At 37.8% G+C, this 24,467-nt stretch overlaps 1 long non-coding RNA gene across 1 annotated transcript; it reads right to left on the bottom strand.

The window, feature by feature from the left end:
• Positions 1-4,900: 4,900 nt before the first annotated feature.
• Positions 4,901-18,713, bottom strand: LOC140066049 (uncharacterized). The gene is made up of 3 exons (XR_011848086.1): positions 18,604-18,713; positions 5,645-5,841; positions 4,901-5,161 (listed from the first exon to the last, which is right to left on the bottom strand). It is a non-coding gene; the product is annotated as an uncharacterized lncRNA (long non-coding RNA).
• Positions 18,714-24,467: the final 5,754 nt, after the last annotated feature.

Below are 24,467 nucleotides of genomic sequence, written 5' to 3' on the forward strand. Positions count from 1 at the left end.
TAAGGCCAGGTTGACCTTGTTCTTGGTTTTAATAATACAAGATTTTCACAGCTTTCATTTGCATTACTAAACCAGGCAGCCTGTGACTCTCCATAAATAACAGATATTCACATTTCACATGGGTTTGTGGCCTCCGTAGTTTAATTATCCTAAGTTAGGAAGGATTCACCATGTGCAGTCCTTAGTCTAAATACTGGGGTCAATAAATATGTAAATGCAGGCTTGGACTGGACCACCGGTGGGCCTCACAGCCTGCACCATAGCAGGGGTCTTCGTCCATCCCCATAGGAGGCCTGTGATAGTAAAAGTAATAGTTGTGGCCAATCGCATCCTATTCCTGTAGCTAAAACAGTCAATGGCATCTGCATCTATAAGACGCAGACCATATTGACCCGGAGAGGGTGCAATATTCTCTTGATTATGTCATAACACGGCCGTGCTTCCTTCCCGTTCCTCCATCTGCAGCATTGACAAGACTGGCGGAGCATGCAGGATCAGTGGAAGAGGTGAGTAGATTTTTTATAAGTTATTTGCTTTATAACCCCTTTAAGAGTATTCAGCAGTGATAAATTGTGGCCAGGAGAAGTTGTCATACAATTCTGGACCTCAGCTGTGAGGTACTATATCTACTTTTGTCTGTGTCCTATCATAATGGTCAATACTGACTAACCATCTAGATTGCGAGACAACTCTCATGATGGGTAGTGTTATTTGTGTCACTAAGTCAAATCTGTCTTTGTGGCGTTTTGACCCCAGGGTGTGGGGTGGCAATTGTCATAAGTTATTAAAAATGCCTCCCCCACCGGGGACTAGTAATTCTTGGATCTTAGGCTCCCGTACTATAGGTAATATTTCTATGTAACAGTAGATTGGGCTCCAGAATCAATTCCACTGGTGGACCCTTGGCACTCCTGTTGACACTGTGTGAATGCCACTTGCTCTGAGCATGTTCACCAATTCTAGGATTCAATGTCTGCTATAACTTTTGCCAATCCTTGCTGAGCTGGATGTGTCCGATCTTATGTGACCTCTGTGGACAATCACTCTCCGTAGCAGTCACAGAAGCCGAAATGGTCACATCTCATGGTCACCACTACAGCTCCTGTATAATACATTATAGGCTTAGATACACCAGGTCAGCCAACAGTATTACCCAACATAGTCTTGCGGCTCAGCAGAAGGATCACACCTGATCCATTTGCACACATAATAGGCTTAGATACACTAGCTCAACAGACAGTATTGCTCATAATATGCTTACATGTTGCCGCTCAGCAGAAGGTTCACACCTGATGGGCTTGAATACACTGATGTTATCACACATAATATGCATAGATATTGTGGCTTAGCTGAAGGATTACACTTGATAGACCGAGATGCAGTAGATATTATCATACATGATAAACTTGGATACAGTGGCTCAGTAGGCAGGTTTACACGTAAAAGATTTAGATACTGTGGCTCAGCATAAGGATCATATCTAACTGCCCTAGATGCCAAAAGTATCACACATGATTGTTTAATAAACACATATCTTCACACTATTACACATATTAATCATGAATATACCTGATCAGTTGAGTGAACTACGTATAATAATAATAATCTTTATTATATAGCGCCATCATATTTCATAGTGCTTTACAAATCAAAGCTTAGCTGTAGCAGTTTAGTGGCATAGTATCACACATGAAGAGCTTAGATACAAGTTGTCAGCTGACAGTGCCATATGACTGGCTTAGATACCCAGCTTCAGCAAGCAATAGGACAATTTCTAGGACTACGCAAGATTGGCTTAAACATAATGCTGAGCACAGTATCTCACACAATATGCTTATGTTCTAACAGCTCTGCCACCCTGTGAATTACTCAATAGGCTGACATATAATGTCATTACAGGTTTTTGTAACTCTTTAACACTAGCAGTTTGTGCCTGGCTAATAGACTAAGTGCTGGTGCTGACTGTGGCCATTGTTTGGGAGCAGCTTGTCTGCTCCAGGCCCATTCTATAGATCTCTTCTCCCAACATCACCTTGGATGGAAGAGTTGTAGGCCCTAGGGCACTCCATTGTAAACAGCCATGTTTATCTTCACAGTAACACTTAGACTTGTTTGTGTAACTCATTATTATCATTTTATGTTCAGTTTTCTCCCCGCCTACTGAATGTAACCTGCAATTATTGAAATAACTATGCTGCTTTCAAAGAAGACACAAGCTGCAAATAAAAGCATTGCAGGAAAATTATAGATTAAATGTACTAATCCCTTTTTACACTTCATATAGCTTCTACAGTAAATGTCAATATCCTAGTGATCACCACTAGATGGAGCTTTGTGTAGACAAAGTTCTATGGTTTTCCAGGGGAAAAATGGGGCTCAGACATCAATATTGAGTCAATACTACAAAGTGGTATACATACCTCTCAATGTGCACCCATGTCATTAAATGTTAAAAACTGGACTTTAACATTTACTGAGATGGCTGCAAATTGTTGATTGCTGATTTGTTGCTATGTGGACTCAGATAAAACTGAAAGTGCATACGGACAAAGTGTTGTCACAGAGACTCATAGGAAATTCATTGTACCATGTCGGGAAGTGCTTAATCAAGATCAGAACTTGTGTCTTGACCGACTCCTTCAGGTTACAATTTTCTCTACAACTTAATTTGATTGCATCTTTGATTGGTTTGATCTTCTTATGCAGTGTAAAGTCAATTAGTCCAATTTTTGTAAAATTGGGATATTGATTGTTAAAAAATTTGTATTTATACAAGTAGGATAAATTGGCAAAATAAAAATCAGCTTCAATGCCCATAAGAGCTAAAGTACCCTCTACAAAATTGGCAGTGTGAAAGGCTGATAACACACAGATATCAAGGCTACATCATACGTTATCTCTGTCACCACTCCAGTTATTTTTTTTTTTCATATTTTCAATCTTCAAACAATTATTAACAAAATTATGTTTAAACAAAACGGATGCACCCTGCAGCCAAGAATTACATTAAGGGAACTTCAAAGACGAAACTTTATTTAAAACATTATTCATTCATAGCTTTATCAAACTTGTTGTCAACAACTCCTCAATACTTCAGACCTTTTGCCGTAAAGCTTCATAACCGGGTACATTTTTCTGGCGTTTGTTTTTTTTTCGTACATAGTTCGGGTTTGAAATGGCTCTAAGATGTTCTTATTCTAAAATGTTCAAAAGAGTTTAATTTTTTTATGAAAAATAAAAAGTTGGAAACACGAACATTGGTTAAAAGGTGTGACAAATTTTAAACGTAGCTTTTGTTCCCTTGTCAAATGCAAAATTATATTTACCATAACAAAATGTATTTGGCATAAGTGGTGCTGCTCTAATTCTTATGTTGCTGCAATTGTATTGTTGGGGTATCTGCACACGTTATTTATTACATGTGGATTTGTCACACAGCTTTTCAGCACAGTAAATCCGCAGCATAATTTAGTAGAATTATAGTGTATGGGATTTATGACAAAAAAAACTGTGGAAAAAATCTGACGTGATCATATATCACGTAAATTTAATATTTGCAATGCAATGGTAATGCCTGGTAAAATGTATCAGAAACTTCCAAATTTCATCTGGTTTTTCTGATGTTTGCTGAATGCCTGAGGGATTATTTACTTTGGTTAAATCCCGTAGCCTTTCTGCAAAAAAATATCTAAGCTTGAAATCTTATCTTGGAGTGTATCTATGCTCTTCTTATCAGTTTGGATATAGAATAGACAGAATAATCTCGTAAAAATTTGATATGGGATTTACAGGGATGTTGCATTGGCAAACTTACTTGTCCTGGAAATAGCTATTTTGCACACATATGCCATGCTACATAAAAAATGTTACATAGAATATACTGCACATGCTAACACCTAAGTATAAATAGGATTTCTTGTTCCATATATATTTGTGTGTATATATGTTGTACTTCAACATGACACCAAACATTTACTATATATAAAATATATATATGTAAATATAAATATGTAAATATTTGGTAAAAAAAATACATATGTGTATACACAAACAAAATTTATATATTTGCCAAACATTTAAATTTTTGGTCAATTTTTCAAGACCTCTCAAGATATTTGATATCTCAAAGACCATAAAGTTAAGTCCTTGCTGTGAAGTAACAAACTTGAGAAGTTTCTCTGGGTGTCTTAATGGTAGCTGTGGGTGGGGTAGATTAGATAACATTAATAATGCTGCTTTACAGATCACTGGATAAACCTTGCCTGAAGCATTGCTGCCAAATATATCAGTAGCTTCTTAAATTCCACATTTTATGTAAAATCTATTCCATTAGTAATTACAGTATTCTGTTACATTACTTCACTTTCACTGATAAGTAGTAAATATTATCCTTTACAGATGTTGTTCCTAAGAAAGTTTCTTTTTTGTCTGATTTACTTATTTTGTCATTAAAAAACTAAATTAAAGGTTACCCTTACACAACCAACTGACTACCTCCAATAACATCCTTGTTGCTATAAGATGGTGTTTTGAAGTTAGATATGGGATATTGTATACATTTTGGGAATTTATTTCTAACAATAGTATCCTGGAATTGATTCAAACGGTGGGACAGGATATTAGCTGTTGTCATCCATGGCTTCAGCTGGGATGTTGAGTTTATATGGTCACAATGTTAAATGCAAATTTAGGTCACAGAATGATCAACAGAGGATAAACAAGGTCAGATCCTATGTCCATCATTCTGGCGCTAAGTTGTCCCAGTAAAGACCAAATGGCCAGGGGTTAATTCTGGTCTGCTCTCTTCCAAATTAGAAGTTTGGCTACATTGAGCTAATAATATGGGCTTTTAATGACTGGTACTTGGCCATGATGAGATATAAACCCACTAAATGCAATGTGGTTGAATAAAGAGGATAGAAAGGGACTTCATTTTTATTGTTATTTATTACATTTTTTTCATGTTTTGTTTTACACACAAGTGTGTTTGAGTCATTGGCATGAAAATAACAGGAATATATCACACAAGTCCTGCGGGCAGACATAATTCTGCTTTACAGAGTGAGGAATGTAACCCATCCTGCAGGCCAGCTCCTGTGTTGCTTGAAGTTTATATACAGTTACTCAGGTGACACAACATTTGATAATTTGTAGCACCTGGCTGTCAGTGGAGAAAGAAAGAAAATTTACTTTATTAGGTGTGAAGCCAGTGCTGCAACAATTAGAATAAAAATATTTTAAAAACATTGGTTATGTAAAAATGTCATACTGTAACATCGCTATAATTGGCTGCTTGGAGTCCAAAAAACAACACATTTTCCATATTTCAAGTGTAAAAAATATTCAAATATTAGCAAAATTTGAACCACGTAGATAAAGGCTTTATCCAGCATCTGATCTGTGGGAGTGTGATGGGAAAAATATAAGATCAAAAAGGTCACACATGCAAATTTTGCCAGAAACCAAGAATAAATGCAAAAATAAAACCATTATTTAATAAATTTTACAGAAGCTAAAGTCGCGCAAGAACAGCTGCCTTAAAGTAGACTATTCTAGCTGTAATTTCTTATGACATTTGATGTGGGCGGGATGGTAAATGTGTCATACTTTGAAAATGATGAATTAGCAAAGGTAAAAATGTTACCTAACATCCATAGTTTTTTTTTTCTTTGCAGATATGCATTTCTCATAGTTTCTCATAGAGTTTTTATAATGGTGTGTTGTCATATACCAGTTGGGTACAGCAAGATGGCCTTTAGGTGAATCAGAGACAACTGGCAACATTTTATTGCACTTTTCTGTTCTTTGCCCAGAGAACTTCACATCTTATGACTGTTGAATCTGAAAAAAAATTATTATTATACAATGTTTCTGCACCACATTGTAAAGAAATTATGCAGTCCCCCTCTTCCCCAGACAAATCTGAACCCAGCCTTATTTGTAGTAAAAAAAAATCATTTTATAGCAAGAAATAAATACACAAAAAACTATCAATAATAATAATAATAATAATACATGGGTAAACGGAAGTCATAAAATGCAACAAAGCTATAAATAGCAACATCAATACTTATCAGTATCAGATTATTGTTAATGTTGAATATACCAATTCAAATATAAAATATTAAACATAACATAGTAAATTTAAATAATACAAATAAAAATGCAACATGCACTCTGATCTTCTCTTCTTAGAAGGTTTAAGTATGAGAGGATTAGAAGAATATATAGCTTTCTTGAAGCCAGGAAAGTCTCTCCTCCAGGTATTAGTTATGGCTTTAAACCCTGATTGTTGTCTATGAGGTTTGGATTAATAAAAAAAGTGGTATTTAAGAAACGTAGCAAACAACGAGATCCACGCCTGCTTCATTCCAGAGTTCAAGCAGAGGCTGCTACTTCTCTGCTTCACACCTTTCCAATATTGTCGCTCTAGGTGAAAAAAACTCACAAGTTTAAAGATTTGCTTAAAACTTGTAAACATTTCTTGACTTTTACTTGGCCCTTAGCTAAAATGAATTAGGCAAATTAGTACTTTTTTTTAGTTTTTTCTCAGGGCTACTTTTTAAATATAGTGTTTTCTTTATTTTATTCATATACAAGCATGGTATTTTTTTATGTATAATTGTTTTGAAAATATGATTTTGCTGTGATATTACATATAAAACCTAAAAAAAAATAAAGAATATAATAATAAATATCTTCTACCCCTTCATCAAAGATTTTTAATGTGAAGGTCCTCCCCTCCTGTGAAATATATATTATGATCTTGGGGGGGGTTATGTTAACATGAAATCCCTAAATGTAATAGCATAAAAATAACTCTATTACCATTTCTAATCTTGGCATATTTCCATGTTTTCAATAATTTAATTTAATTGATTTGAGGCTGGGTGTAACCTGGATGAGCGTAGATTGGGAAACAATTCTGTTTGTCAACAATCATATCAGTGCAGGTATCCACATGTTGGTGAATGCTTGAGACGTTTGGAGGCCCTGGGATATCGCAAGCCTTTGCTTGCTGTCAGGGAAATGCAGTGTATGTGCTGTCTAGAGACCAACTGTGACTGTCCCCCAAGCCATGCATAACAAACAAAGCTAGGAGCACATCCACCTCTGTTCTCTATTGTCACTGCAAAGGCTGTAACCAAAGGGAAGAGCTAAAATTATTAGCACCTAAAGAACAATTAGGGGACATTCAATTTTGGCAAGGAAGACAGCACTGATAAGGGGCTACCTAAAATATACTCAAACACTAACAATAATGCAAAATATATTATTTTAAGTCATAATCAAGCAATTTTTACATAGGGAGACTACTAAACAACAACATTGTTGCATGTTTTGTAATTTGGTCACTTGATACAACTAGAATTGAAATTTTAGCAATGAATTCCTCTATTTTTGTCATACTTTGCTGTATTTACTGAGGAAAATGTATACTTTTATGTAAAAGTCCTTAGTAATATTTGTCTTAAGCTTTTTTTTAAAATTCCTTTTCATGTAATCTTTACCAATATACGTCCCTCAATTGTCTTTAAATATGTACATTTATGTATCTATATTTATTTGTCTTTAGTGTAATTTTGTACTAACTTGAGTTTTCCTAATATTTTTCAATTCATTTCTATATATTTTTTTTTTTTTACTTTTAGTGTAATACTGTACTAGCTTAAGCTTTCCTAATCCCTTCAAAGCTGCCAAAATTTTGAAACTGAATTACCTTGAAAGCCCAGTTTGGCCATACAATGCCACCAAATAGCTAGTCCTGCTACACTATGTTTTACTTTAAAAGAACAGGTAGGGGAAACAAAACAGAGCATTTCTATGTTAATGAAGCTTTTCTTTTGCGGTGGGCCGTCATTTACATGCCAATATCCAAAGCTCTTTTATGTGATTAATCTGTTGATACCTGTCTAAACTAAAATTACTTGTGACAACAAAGCGAAAACCATTGTCTATATATAAAGGTGCAGCGTGACATCACTTTGTGATGGACAGCCCAGGTGAATTAGCCCCCAAGTTAACTGACAGAGTGGAATGTGTGCTTTCAACAGCCTCCGTCCAGTTTGGGAGTTAAACTGTAAAAAATAATCCTGTTAGTAACCAATAATTGGTCTGATAGTTTTTTCGTAGAATTTATAAGGCAAGGACCGACCAGCAAGTTGACTCATTGATTTAATAAGGCACTTTTATTCAAGCCAAATACATATTGTTCCTAAAACAATACGTAGGACTATAAAGAAAAGGCACACTAAATAAAAAAAAATCTGGTAAAATAAAAAATAGAAAAAAAATTTAAACCACAAGTTTGTTTGTTCATGTCCTATTTACAGTGAGTAACCTACTTTGCAAATACTTCGGTTGAACTGCATGTGACTATAGATCACTATTCAAAATAAGCCAGGAGCTATTGTCGCAATCCCTGGAGCAAACACACTTATTGTTTTTGTAAAATCAAGTGACCGTCTACTAAATAGGCATTGCCATTTATCACCATCTAAAGGACTTTCCTATGTGAATGGGATACTGTCTAACACTACAGAAATCATAAAACCCTAAAACTTGGTAGTCTAAAATACTAAAATACCTCCCATGAATATTACTAAATTAATGACAATGTTTTTCTTGGAATACTCTAACATTTTACTGTGGCCATTTGCTTTATAATGACCAATGTTACCAATAAAAAACAGACATAATAAAAAAAGTTTTTTTTATAATTGAAAAAAAATCTGATAAATTGGGAAACATCGTGTAATTTATAGGGTCACTGTCCAAACTTGCATCCATAGAAAATAATAATGTGATTTATGGCGTGCATTTAATAGCTTTAGAGTGAGAACTTCCAAAAACAGCTTTTGATATCTGACCTCTGAGAACTGGTGTCTTATTGGCTGCTGACACTCTGGGGTTAATCTGCTAAACTGGAAAGGTCAGGAGGATGGGATCAGAGGTCATCAGTGCAAACCTTTGCCCCAGGTGATTCCATCATAACTTATCATACGCATCTTGTCTTTACAGGTGTTCCTTTCCTTTATCTCCAACTTTTTTGTACTCATTTATGTGCCTCTTTCTGTGTCTCCTTTCGGCTAGACATATTCATAGTGATGCCTGGCTAATGTCTCAGCATATCTATAACCAATGGTCAGAAGGGTTTTGAAACTGTTCTTGAAAGACAATGAGTGTATTGCAAAAACCAAAAACTTACAAAAAGTTAATTTTTTTGCAATATGAAAATATTAACAAGAAGAACAATTTCAGGCTGTGTGTGAATTATTCAAGTATTCCTTCCAAGAAGCATTGGACGCAATTTATCATGGCTTGTACAGCACTTTTCTGGTTATAATGGTAACATTTTCCCATCTTACAACATCTGCATGCCAAGTGAGCAGGGAGGGACATGGAGTGGGGATTGCCAAGACACGGATACCCCAGTGAGTTAACTATAACTTGTGGCTGTCAAATGTTATAGTGTAGGATCTGGTGTACAAATATTCCACGTACAGCGGGGGAACAATGTGACAGCTTTTGATAAATTCCCTCCTTTGGGTTTTTAAGGAAAATTACCTACAAGATATGATGAAAAGTGAAGCACCATATGGAGGCACATATGAAACCAACAAGGCTTCATGCCATACCTCTATAGAGAAAATACTGAAATAAAGATTAAATAAGTGCACTAACATGGATAGCCTATAGTTGGGGACACCATCAATCCAATTTTGACAGTCTATCCCAAAGATAAGTCAGTTTTAAAATACCGGATACCTCATCTTAACTTGGGATTTTTAGAGCTTCCAATGTAGTAATCACTGAATATAGTGTGAAGTTTTGTCTTCCCAAATATCTTCTTATTGAAGGGCAAAATAAAATCTTTACAAGTCATGATTTTTAACACTTTGGTACACTCAAAAATCAAGGTTATGGGGATGATGGGTAAACCACAGATCATTGTCCAGAGCAAGGCTTAAAAAATAAAAGTTAAAGATAACATATTTAACTATTATGGTTGGTTTATGATTACAGGCGGTCCCCTACTTAAGGACACCCGACTTACAGACAACCCATAGTTACAGACGGACCCCTCTGCCCACTGTGACCTTTGGTGAAGCTCTCTGGATGCTTTACTATAGTCCCAGGCTGCAATGATCAGCTGTAAGGTGTCTGTAATGAAGCTTTATTGATAATCCTTGGTCCAATTACAGCAAAAATTGTGAAACTCCAATTGTCACTGGGACAAAAGAAATAAAATTTCACTAGAACTTCAATTATAAAATATACAGTTTCGACTTACATACAAATTCAACTTAAGAACAAACCTCCGGACCCTATCTTGTACGTAACCTGGGGACTGCCTGTATTGGCTAATCATGCTTTTTCAGGTCTTCCTGGATATGATAGACTTTCTGAAGAGTGATGGCTGGGCTTTCCTTCACCTTGGGTCACAATATATCTTTCTGCCCCAGTCATTTATCTATATAGACTGGCACCTAGCAGCCTCCTAGCTATAGTCTTGACTTTCATTAACCTTTTTGACCTGAAGGATAATGAGCACATTATTCATTGGTACTTCAATGGATTTATCCTTGTTGATTCTAAGAAGATCATGATCATAGTTCAGTTGTTTTTGTAAATGAAATGGATTTGTAGATGTGACAGGAGGTCTCATTCTCACTTTGTGTTATGAGCTACGTAGGATCTCTCCAAAGAAAGATCTCACAACCTATCATAGCTACTGATGATGATAAGGGAGGCTTCTGTCATAAAGTAATAATTATTGCGATGAGTGTAGACTCCTGACTGTATACTTCTGGTCTCTTACATTTTACAGGAGAACATAGCAAGATCAGTTATGACTAGTGTTGAGCGAAGCCTTTAAAAAACCTGTTTGGTTCCAGGTTCAGGTATCTAACCAGTTAACTGTTTAAATGCCGCTGGCAAAGCCACCTGGGGAATTTAAATTACTGTGGCCGCGCCTGGTGGCACTAACATTGGGAGTGATGATCCATCCCAAAATGGCGGTGCTGCCAACAGGTAATGCTTCTGCTCATGGCCATTGCGATTTAAATGCTGCGGGCATATACACTTAAAAGGATAACGCTTGTTATTGGTGGCAGCACCTATCGTGGGCAGTTATGGTGTGGGGTGCTTGAGCCAAACCCAGACTAGGACCCCAACTTCTAATGAATTTCAGGGTCAGGTCCAGGGGACCTAAACCTGTAAAAGTTCATCATGAACCCGAATTCGTTTAGGTCCACTATACACTAGTTATGACACTAGCCTTCATCAAGAAGAAATGGTACAAACTGTAGCTGCCCATGTCATGCTCTCCTGATGCATCATGGTTAACATGGTCATCATGATGTCTGATGGCAGACAAGAGGCTGCACTGCAGGAATCGAATGTCTCTCTATTATGTAGAACTGCAGTATGTAGTTATCAGGTAAGAGGTATGGGGAAGGAAAAATTAGATTTTCCAGGAGTTGCACTTTCAGGTGCCATCATGAAGGTTTTCTTTTTTTTTTTTGTCCCTATGGTTGAAATTACACTGCTGTAAGAAAATATAGCCGTAGAAATTCTAAGGGTGGAAATCCTTTAGAGTCAACTCAAGATTTAGTTCTCACAGGTGGCCACATAAGTGGTTTCTGGAATGAAGACTTCATGATACTCTGCAAGAGCATATTATACACTCTCATCAAATTTTCTTATACTTACTCTCTCCTATGATTTAGTTGCATGCATAAATACCACACATGACAACACATTTTACTCATAGCTTCAACCACATAGACAGTAAAGATTAGGAAAATACTGTGTTGACTCAAAAAATATTTGTGAACTGTAAATTGTGATTTTTTTTCTACCTTAGCCCCAAGATACATTTCATAATTCATTGTACGCGATGTTACAGGTATTTGTAGTTGAAAGAAAGAGAGAACTATGGAGTCAATTAGCAAAGTTTGGGGTGTGGAGTTAAGAATATTGAACTGTTAATATGGATTACATTAGGAAGGAAGTGACCAAAACACAGCACTCTTTAGGGGGAAAACAGCATGATTTTTTTATGAACACAAAACATTAACCCCTTAAGGACCAGGCCCTTTTTCGTTTTTGCGTTTTTATTTTTCACTCCCCACCTTCAAAAATCTATAACTTTTTTATTTTTCCATGTACAGAGCTGTGTGATGGCTTATTTTCTGCGTAACAAATTGCACTTCGTAGTGATGGTATTAAATATTCCATGCCGTGTACTGGGAAGCGGGAAAAAAATTCTAAATGCAGTGAAAATGATGAAAAAACACATTTGCGCCATTTCTTGTGGGCTTGGTTTTTACAGCTTTCACTGTGCACCCTAAATGACATGTCTATTTCATTCATTGGGTCAATACGATCACCGGGATACCAAATTTGTATAGGTTTTATAATGTTTTCATACATTTACAAAAATTAAAACCTCCTGTACAGAAAAAAAATTCTTCATTTTGCCGTGTTCTTGCGCTAATAACTTTTTCATACTTTGGTGTATGGAGCTGTGGGTGGTGTCATTTTTGCGACTTCTGATGACGTTTTCAATGCTTCTATTTTTAGGACTGTTCGACATTTTGATCACTTTTTATAGAATTTTTTCTATTTTTCAAAATGGCAAAAAAATGCCATTTGCGACTTCGGGCGCTATTTTCCGCTACGGGGTTTAACGCAGTGAAAAACGGTTATTATATTTTGATAGATCGGGCATTTTCGGACACGGCGATACCTATTGTGTTTATGATTTTTACTGTCTATTTATATTTATATCAGTTCTAGGGAAAGGGGGGTGATTTGAATTTTTATGTTTTTTTAATATAATTTTTTTTTTTTTACTTTTTTTTATTTATTTTTTTTACTATTTTACAGACTCCCTAGGGTACTTTAACCCTAGGTTGTCTGATTGATCCTACCATATACTGCCATACTACAGTATGGCAGTATATGGGGATTTTGCATACCATCTATTATAATGTGCAGATCGCACATTATAATAGATAGCCTCGATCATGACAGCCTGGGATCTTTGTGTGATCCCAGGCTGTCATGGCAACGGATCGCCGCTCCCCGGTGACGTCACGGGGAGTGACGATCGGAGCCAAGATGGCGGCGCCCACGCGCCGCCGGCAGCTTTGCCGGCGGCAATCAAAGGGTTAAAGCAAATGCCCGGTGAGTATGAAGAGGGCTCAGCCTGTGAGCCCTCTTCATACTCTCCCATGCGCAGTAAGACGTAAGGGTACGTCTTATTGCGCTATGGGGTTAAATATTTACCAACAGCACCAGGAATACCTGTGCCCAGGGCTGCTCAGGGGGTGCACATGACCAAATCTCAGTATATAATAGAACAACGTGGGGCTGTATATAATATAACCCATGAGGGGGCTGTTTGGAATGATAAACTAGGAAACATTTTTAGATAACAGGGAACTGTTTTAGTTTCTGTATTTTTAATGCCACCTCATGAGTTCACTTCAAAGGGGCCCACTGAGGCTCTGTCTCCCAGGTTTCTACTGAAACCTGGTGCCGACCCTGACAGTTACACAAAAAATATGTGAATAGGGTATTTACATATTTATTTGTAATTTGTTTTATTACATCTGCATTGGTCAATTGGATTTCAATTAAGTAGAGTAAATAATTTAAGAACACTTAATAATACCAAACAAAATAATTTTAAAAATATAAAAAAAAGAAATAAACAATGCCTAGTGAACTAATAGAAGGGATCCTCCCAAAAAATGCAAGCTTGGGACACATATCTTTAGAAATAAATTATTTCTATTGTGTATTTTTTATGTTTTCCAAAATGAATTAATTCCTTTAAGAACGTGGACCCTTATCGTTTTTGTGTTTTCATTTTTAATCGCTTTTAATCCAAAAAGAAACACATTTTTTATTATTCTCTTTACAGATACTTATTAGGTCTTGTCTACATTACAAATTTTACTATTGAGCAATACAATTTATTATTCCATGCAATGTATTGGAAAGCTTGGAAAAACTCAAAATGCAGTGAATTTTTATAATAGATAAGCCACGATAAACCATGCTTTCATTGATATCATATTGGGAATTGTATCATAGTATATAAGTTTGGAAAAAGACACAGGTCCATCAAGTCCAACCTATGAGATTAAACAAATGTTTTTTTTTTCCATAACCCGTGATATTTTTGTTCTCAAGCAAGTCATCCAGGCCTCTCTTGAAGATGTACATAGGGTCTGCCATAACATCCTGCTGCGGCAGAGAGATCCATAGTCTCACTGCTCTTACAATAAAGAACCCCTGTATATGGCGATGGTAGAACCGCCTCTCCTTTAGGCGTAGCGGATCCCCCCTTCTAATGTCAAAGATCACAGGCCCAGGGATAAAAAAAACCTTTGTATCACTTTTGATCACTTTTTGTTCAAACTTATAAGTCACAAATTTGGGGAAAAGAAGCCATTTGGATAATTATGCATTTTTTTTTCAACAATCAGTATATTTTCTATATTTTGATAGATGGGAATTATCAGATGCAAATATGTGATTATAATTTTATGTACTATGGGTTTAAACATGTTCAAACATTTTCAATTATATTGGATTTTGTCGGGTTTGGCATTGTGTACTAGGGAAACTTACATGACAGGCATAGATGCTCCCAACTGTCATGGCAACAGGGGGCAATGCAAACATATGACAAAGTATAAGGAAAATAGAACAAAACTTTCGGCACCGGCTGGGTTAAAAAATGTTGCAAGTGCTTTTATTCAAAATTTTTATATAAACACACAAAAATGTGCACACAGACAAATAATAAAGTTTACTACATTATTATTTAATACAATCTAGACCAAAATGCAGTAACACTGTGCAAAAATGATTCCTTCTTTCATGGGAATTGCGGTAAGTGGGTATATAATAGCCAGGTGCTGGTAATAAAATGCCCTTATTGAGGATGATGATCATGCACAAGCTTAACCACATCTTAAAAAACTGAGGTTTTGGTGTCATTTGCTGTTATGGAACATGTGGGTCAAGATAACACAATGACAAGCAGGGAGGACAATTAAAATATATGGTATATAATACCATTTCCAAACAAGTCATGAGTTCTATGTGGGAAAAGATTTTTCATGAGTGGAAAAAAATTAAACAAAGTTGCCCAAGAGTGGAGGTTCTAGAAAAAGGAAAAGTGCAGAAAACCCCAAATCTGTCTGTAACATTATAAAGACTGAACTAGTAGGACCTGATTGAAAGTATAACCAGGGAAAGAAAATTATGTTTCTGATAAGATTATAGCAGCACAATGGCACATTCTCATGAAGTTTGCAAAGTAACATCTAAACACATCCAAAGACTTCAAGAACAACATATGACAGATAAGCCTGCCAACGTCACACTGGAGATGTTTGGCTATAAGGCAAAACACCAAATTTGGTTGAAGCCAAACAAAGCATATTAGCACCAACACCTCATGCCAACTGTCAAGCACGGTGATGGACAGGTGATGATACTGATTGTTTTGCAGCTTCAGGAACTTGGCATCTTGCAGTCATTGAGCTTACTATAAGCTATTCTGGATACTAAAGTGTTCAAGAGCCAAATATGAGGCTATCTATCAAAAAGATAAAATTTAACTAAAACTGGGACAACAATCCCAAGCTAACCAGCGAATCTGCAAGAGAAAGGCTGAAAAAGAAAAAACTCCAGGTGTTACAATAGCCCTTTCACAGCCCGCAGCTCAACCCAACTAAAATGCTGCAGTGGGAGCTTGAGAGAATGAACGGAATCAATGTAAAGAAAAGGGGGATCAAAATTTTTCCAGAACAATGTCATAATCTCATTAAGGTACAAAGTCCAAATTGCAACATCCAGCTCACCCGGGATTGCACAATCTTGAACCTGGCATGGAGACAGCACAGACAAATGAGAAAAATTCTCAATGGAAAGATCAGCAACTTCAGCATAGATAAATGCAAACTTCTTTATTTGACTTCTCTTTAAAATTACATAGTCATCAACAGGATAAAATAAACATGAGAGATCTTGCGTGTTTCCAGCCGTAAGACTTGAAACACGTACGATCTCTTGTGTTTATTTTATTTTTTTGCATAATCTCATTAAGGCCTCCGAACATAAAGATGAACATGTGCACTTTGTGGACTACAAGTAGGTAAACGTCACCCTTTGCTTGCAGCCTGCCTTACACAGCCTTACACTGCTTACCTCCCCAATGTCAATAGAAGATCACTACCAGTGTCGCAAAGACACGCAGGAATAGGACCTGATCTTTAATTTGTGTCAAAGGCAGTTGGTACATGCATCAATAGACCTCAATGAGGCTAAATAAATGGCTGAGAGCATGAGGCCTAATTCACACAGAAAAGGGCTACTTAGATATTGTTGGTAAAGGTATTCCTAGCAGATATTGACCATAGAATTTAAAGTGCACTTTCTTTTGTTATGACTGTATCTATACATACCTATCGGTCTATACTAATTCAGCCTGGTTCTTTGACTTTGTTCTGAGGTGCACAGTATCATAAAACTCTGACAACTCCCCCTTTGATTGCTGATGTCAGCTACTCTACAGCTTGTGTGCTTAATTATAGCTGACAATAAAAATAACCTTGCCGGGAGCCAGATGATTTGAACACACACCTGGGAGGAGGACAGAATTACCCTAAAATTCATGTCCTGTCATTGGACACCATTACGGTCTCAGGATTGACCATTTCTGAATGCTATATATGGGTTGAGGGTCAATGGGAAGAAGAAGGTCATAATAATGTGTGACATTTTCAATCATTTGATTATTACACTGGTGTCATTGACATGACAAAACATTAACTACAGATACAATACTTCTACTTGCTATAAAGGTATAGAAGAAGTGTTTGAAAATCATGAATATAAAGCTACAATCTTGTGTTGAGTAACCAAAGGCCAGTGAGATCAGAATGGCTTACTTCAATTTCAGTGGACATTTGACTAATAGTAGTCTAGTGCAGCTAAGACAACCCCAATCTGATTCTGAGGTTAAATGCTTGTCCCTATGATCTATTACACAACCACCAATTACAAATCAATGAACACATGCTATCGGACCATCCTTTTAAATGATATCCTTGATATCTCAGAGCCGCAGAACCCCTCCCCCTCTGTCTGCCAACAGTTTAATATTGAAAATGTTATTTATTTTCTCAACTAATGGGTTGAGCAAACAATTGCAATCTATATGTAACAATTTGTAAAATCAATATTCATTAATCATATAGAATACAGTAGCAATTAATAGAATGAATTATTAGACTTAAAGTTCTAAGGTGATAGCCTACAGGTTTACATGGGGTACTTGCAGTAGTATCTATTGCAAACGCCACTCCTTTTTTTTATGGCAATAATATGCATTGTCTTGGAGTGAGTCAGAAGGTCTGTTCCCAAAATAAAGCAATTTACAATGACAGTGGTGCCCTGCTGTGTTGTGTGTTTACTGTGTACAGGAATCGGGGACATTAGTAGAAATGGAGACCTTTACAAAAGGTGCCAGCATACAGGAGCCACCATTCATATCCCAATAAAAGCCCTTTATAGGGCAGCACTGCCTGCTGGGATACTGCTGTATGTATGCTTTCTTTGTATATTCTAGCAGGTAATTGTATATTATTGTGCAAGAAGCTGTGCATCAATGGCAGTAAAGGGACACTTGTAAAATGGGGAATCCTCTGCCATTCAAAGATGGAAGTATTTTATCTTAAAAGCAGCCTTCCCTTTTATAACGTCTAGAAAGAAATGGCTGCCCTTTTTGCTAAAATCAAGTGTAGTATCTGTTTAGATCACTGGTTCTTTCTAGAGCACATATTCTTAGTGCACACCTGTGGTGTAAAATGCCCCCCCCCCCCATACGTGGAACAATAGCCTCATGGGCTAAGTAACACCTGTATTAGTGCCCATAGCTTCCTTAAACAACTATCTTTCACCCTTATAGGGTTCCATAGAAGTCTACTAAGGTATGCTCAACTGGCAACCTAGGTAGACACCAAGAGGGGTCATCTAAAGTGTTAACTATTTTTACCTGATAAAGTGGTGTGCACAGACTTTTGTGCAGCATCAGTATACTGGTCCTTGTTATTCCCCATCACAAACCATTCATATGTCTCTGTTACAATTTATAACCATTTGGAAGGGACAGAAAAAAGGACCCCCTTACCCACTAGGCCCCTGTGTAGCTGTACATGTTGGAACAATGGAATAGCTAGCAAGCACAAATCCTGAAATGATTAAATTAAACACACCATATTTTAGAAAATGTCCCCATATTCATGCATTGCTTTATTCTTATGTGGCCATTGGGGTGCTCTTGCACTAGAGTCTACATTCAATTGAAACCTCCTTACCTCTGTACATAGCTACACTACTGCCCCAAGTCCAGGATTTTCTTACTTCCTACCCCAAGTAAGTAATTTTAACAGTACTAAAGGCAACTATTGCCTTAACTCCTTCAAAGGACTATGCGCCCCTCCCCCAAACATGTCCTTCTTTATCATTCAGTATTTTAGAAATAGCAATTGTAGGGCTATTAAGCAGCTTTACTTCTTTTTCTACCCCATTGATTATTAGGCTTCATTGTCAGGAAGGTCTGGTCAAACCACCCTGGCTTGTCTGTCAGCTGAAGACCTGGGGGGTTTCTTAGAACCTGCCAAACTGTTCTGACGTCATCAGAAAGATATGGAATGATAGGAACCTTGACTGTTGCCGTGGGTCACACAACGCATTGTTGAGCAATATGGTTGTGTGCTGCAGGGCAGATAGCAGGCTATTACTAGGCCTAAGTGTCCTTCTTCATAGGTAGTGCACAGGTAATATTGGATTTCAAATGTATGAAATATGAATAAAATCATTTCAAGCAGTTTTTATTAGTTTTGATATTTCACCCTTTCCCGAGTACAATTGAGAGAGTTGAGATTTTGAGGAAGTATTTTACTATACAGACCCTAAAACCTAGAAAATGATACCCTAGAGGGCTCAGTGTAGCAGACATAACCCGTGGCTGAGTGTCTATCCTGGGGGTACCTGATACTGTTGACCTGTCTTGACTTCATAAACTGTTTATGGCCAGAAGCTGTGGAAGTCACAGAAGATTTTGATGGACCAGCAACTCTAAAGTGGTCAGTGAATCAAATCAAATATTTATGAGAAAAGCCTGAGAACCAAACTGTTCTTGTTGGCCATAACAACCAATCAGAGCACAGCTTTATTTTATAAATTGCTGTGGAAAATGAAATCTGAGCTTTGATTGGTTGCTATAAGCAACTAGAACAGATTTGCTCTCAGATACCTCTAATAAATGTCTCCAACAAACCTTATGTATGAAAAATCCAATTCAACAGCTTCCACACTGTTTTCAGGTTACAACACTACAGATGATTTAAGGAAATGTACCATCAAAATCCATCATAATAAACCAGGGGCACTTACTCATAGATCCAGCCACTGTGACTGTGGTAATCTTCCTATTTTTGTTATCCATGCCCATCTTTCTTGTAAAATCAACTTTTAAAATTATGCTAATGAGCCAGAAAGGCTATGGGGGGCATTACAGGGACTCAGTGCTGCAGATGCGTAGGCTCTTACAGTGTGCAACAAGCAGTTCCCCCTCCCACTGTGTGCTGAAACTTCCTCTGCTAAAGTGAGATTACATCAGTCAGGGGAGGGATGAAGTGCTGAGAGAGCAGAGGGGAGGTTGAGACAGCCAAAAAGCTGCAGCACTTCAGGATCATAAGCATAATATATAATATATATATATAATATCATAAGCCTAGATATACAAGTAAGTGCTCCATTTATCATGCTTCATTTTTCTAAATACTGTATATACTTGAGTATAAGCCGGCCCAAATATAAGCCGAGGCCCCTAATTTTACCACAAAAAAATGGGAAAATCTTTTGACTCAAGTATAAGCCTAGGGTGGAAAATGCATTGGTCACAGCCCCCCCAGTATATAGCAGCCCCCCCCCCCATACATAGCAACCAAAAGCTCTGTTTTACAGCCAGCCAACCAAGTTTTCACAATTCATTAAAAAAATTGTGCAAACTTGGTTTAAAAAATAAAAACTCACCTTTCCGGTGCCCCCCACAGGTCTTCTGTTCGATCCATCCGGCAGTGGCAGGTCCTTGCGGCTCACAGCGCTGACATCAGCCACTGCTGACAACAGAGTGTGGACCGGCTGCTGGCACACACAATACTATTGCAAACACGACTGACATCAGAGCTTGTGATGTTGCATGGACCTGCCGCTGCCAGACCGATCAAACAGAAGACCTGCCGGGGTGGCGCCGGAAAGGTGAGTTTTGAATTCGTTTTTTTTTTTTTTTTGATTCGTGTATAAGCCAAATTTGGTTTTTTTAGCATATTTTATGTGCTGAAAAACTTGGCTTATACTCGAGTATTTACGGTAGATATGACATAAAACACAATTTATTTTACATTTATAAGTTTACATTTTATGTAAGAAATTATCCAAGACCTCTTCTTATCTTGAACAACTGTCAAAATGCTTTGAAATTTTTCTCTTTTTTTTCAGGTATATCATTTCACATGGCCACATACTTATTTTGCTACTGCAGGTGTCCTGTTTCAAAGCTTCTTGGATCGATACATCATATGGTGAAGAGTAACCACAGAATTGATGGAAGGACGACAGCTCGGTTTTGTTCTCACACTTTTGAGAATTTTTTCGGTGACTCCTCCAGAAAAGGTTAAGAAGAAGACATTTCAGATACGATTAAATATTTGTTAAAAGTACCCAATATATTACAGTGACAGCTACTTTTTATGATAAATGAATTTGTTCATCTTGGGGTTTCTCATCCATTAACCCCTTGTTGTCGATGGACTTTTTCCTTTTTGTGTTTCCATTTTTCAGCTGTATGGGGGCTTGTTTTTTGTGTAACAAATTGTACTTCCTAGTGTACTTGCATACATTCTTAACAGATATGTGACGTACAGATACATCACATGTCATTAATGGGTTAACAGAATTCACAACTATAGCAAATACAGACACAGACAAGGGCAAGTATGTAATTGGTAGTTTTATAAACCATAAAGAGGATATGACTGCTCCTGTGACACTAATAAATGTGGCATTGTCTCTATCTATCCACCCATTCCAAAGAAATGGCCCCTAGAATCTTTTAACTGTATGTACTCATAAAAGACAAAGGGTAGACACCTTGGCTTGCGTGAGCTAATTCATATGTTCACTTCTGGAGGCAAGGAGGCCGATGTATCATGCCTTGGATGCCATGTAAGGCATGAAAAGTCACAAATTATTCCACACGCCTATGCAATTGTGCCTTTTTATTTCTATATAGGGAACCTGTAATGAGGTTTTCACCCTTATACATAATAGAAGGTTCCCACAGTAGTCTTCTCATTGTTTCCCATTGAGTTTTTACTATACATACAAGTCCATAGCTCATATCTTTATTAAGTCAATTAAAAAAGTAGCAGGCACCTTGCCAGCAGACTCATCAAGTCACAAGTGGCATGTTTTCTCCAACATCTCCCTCAGCTCCCTCCTTGAGGAATTTCTCTCCAGCGAGTCTCTCTCAGATCCCTTATTCTCCCTTTCCTCTAGAATTTTTTCTTCAGCGGGTCTTCAACGATCAACGTCTCCCTCATTCCCCCCTCCATCATTCCTTAGGAAGGGGAATGAGGGATTTGTTGGAGAAGAGAACACATGCCCCTTGTGTCATGTGAGTCTGCTGTTAAGGTGCAAGCTACTTTTTTATGAGCTATGATATGAGCTATGGATTTTTATTAAAAAAAAAAACAGAATGGGAATTAGTGAGAAGACTTTTAGGATTAATGGTGATAACTTGATGTAAGGTTCCCTTTATATACTATAACACTGATATTTATTAAAGCTGCAACCTAAACCAACACGGGACAGGTGTACAGGCAGTCCCCTACTTAAGGACACTCGACTTACAGACGACCCCTAGATATAAACGGATCTCTGAATGTTGGTAATTTACCCTACCTTAACCCTAGGCTACAATAAACAGCTATAAAAGTTATAAAAGGTGTCTGCAATTAAGGTTAGTGTTAATCCTAGTTCTGATGAAACCCAAAACACTTTTAAAACCTAATTGTCATTGAGAACAAAAAAATTTGTCCGGGGTTACAACTTACATACAAATTCAACTTAAGAACAAACCTACGGAACCAATCTTGTACGTAACCCGGGGACTGCCTGTACATTTCAATTCAAAGCTCCAGTTTTAATACAACTGGCCTTGGATTTAATAGGGGGGATGAGGTACAAAGCCTTTAGAATATCTGACCATTCCACGGTGGTACTAAGAGTGAACTCTATGGGAAGAGGGAAGGGAGAAATCTCCTTTAGATTAAACCCTCACTGGTTGAGTCTTCTACATGATAAAGGAGTAATCATGGGACTTATTACTGAGTTTTGGGGAAAAAAACTGCTACGTTGGAGGTGTTACCGGTCTGGGATACCTAGAAGTCTTCAAGGGGTATTCAGGGACAAAAAAAGATAAGAAAAAGCTGGAATTATGATAACGGCAAAGGTCCCTAAAGAGAGCAACTGAAGAAAAACTTAGGGAGTTGGTAAACAAACCAACTAGAGAAAGGAAGATAGCATGGTGGGAGGCTAGGGCCGCCGTGAACGCCTACGCTAAAGTAAAAGCACAGCAAAAGTTCTTTTTCAGGAACCAGAAGAATTTCCTGGAAAGAGGGAAGCCGGGGAAAATCTAGGCCTCAATTAGGGAGGGAGGGAGGGTTGGAGAAGACAGAAAAGGGTATATTGGAACAGTTTAGGATTTATTATCAGAAATTGTACCAATCTGAGGGTAATTGTTTGAGTTTAGAACTTCAGTCCTATCTGGATAATATTAAGTTCTCTAAATTAACACCAGAAGATAGAGAGAAACTCAAGGCACCAGTGTCCCTATGGGAAATAATAATATAGGGGCTTCATCTGATTCCAGTCCAGGAACGGATGGTTTCCCATATAGACTCTATAGGGAATACTCTGAGGTGCTGGGGTTTCTGTTCCGGGTGTTCAGTCAGGTGAGAAGAATGGTAGTTATAGTGGTGATTCCAAAAAAAGGATAAGGACTAGAGATGAGCGAGCACTAAAATGCTCGAGTGTGCGTTATTCGAGTCAAACGTTTTCCGATGCTCGTTTCGAATAATGAACCCCGTTGAAGTCAATGGGAGGATCGAGCATTTTTCAAGGGGACCAAGGCTCTGCATAGGGAAGCTTGGCCAAAAACCTGGAAACCTCAGAAAATGATGGAAACACCATGGAAATGGACAGGAAACAGCAGGGGCAGCATGCATGGATGCCTCTGAGGCTGCATAATCGCACCATTATGCCAGAATTATGGGCAACAGCATGGCGATGAGACTAATGTGAACAAAAAACTGTATTAGATTATGCCACACATGACGTACAGTACGCTTCACCAGCAGAGAGAATGTGGATTGGGATTTCTGGAGACTAGCTTGCTAAACAGTAGCAGGCAGATTAAGCTAGATGAAATTGCATTTGCACCACTGACAGCACACAAAAGGATTTTGTGCTGTGACTTTGTAGGGCGTTAGGGCCCTAACAAGGACGTAGGGCGTTGTAGCCCTAACAACGGCTTTTGGGTACTTGTAGAATCACTCCTGCCTAACACTAATCTAATTGAACACCCTAACGCTGTCCCTGACCAGCAGCAGCTCTATCCCTAATGGCATCCAGGCAGAGAATGATCCGAGCACCGCGGCAGTGGCTAGTCTATTCCAGGGTCACCTGATCAGGCCAGCCAACCACTGCTATCGACATGTAAGTGTTCCACATGATGCTGGGTGTACTGCAGAGTCTCCTGGCTTGTGATTGGCTCTGCTTCTGACCGCCAAAAATCTAAACGGCGGGAGATGCCATTTTCCTCAAGCTGGTGAAATATTTGTCCGAGCAATGAGCAGTTTCAAGTACGCTAATGCTCGAACGAGCATCAATCTCGGACGAGTATGTTCGCTCATCTCTAATAACTACCTAAAATATGTAGGGTCATATAGGCCTATATCTATATTAAATTCAGATGTGAAAATATATGCTAAGGTGATAGCAAATAGATAAAAAATAGTGATCTGGTGATCTGGTGCACCCGGACCAGAATGGTTTTATACCAGGCAGAAGTACAAGCTATAATTTGCACTGTTTTCTCTGATATCCAGCTGGGTGTTGGGGGGGGGGGGGCACCATCCTTTCACTGGATGCCATAAAGGCCTTTGACCGGGTGGAGTGGCACTTCCTATGGGCGGTTTTGCAAAGGATATGGATTTCGCCCAGGGTTTATTGAAGGGGTTAAGGCAATGTATAAGTCCCCGAAGGCTAAAGTTAGTGTGGGGGTAAGTGGCTCACCTCCTTTTGTATTG

This window comes from Engystomops pustulosus, chromosome 6 (genome assembly GCF_040894005.1).
Source record: "Engystomops pustulosus chromosome 6, aEngPut4.maternal, whole genome shotgun sequence".
In the NCBI taxonomy this organism is placed as follows: domain Eukaryota; kingdom Metazoa; phylum Chordata; class Amphibia; order Anura; family Leptodactylidae; genus Engystomops; species Engystomops pustulosus.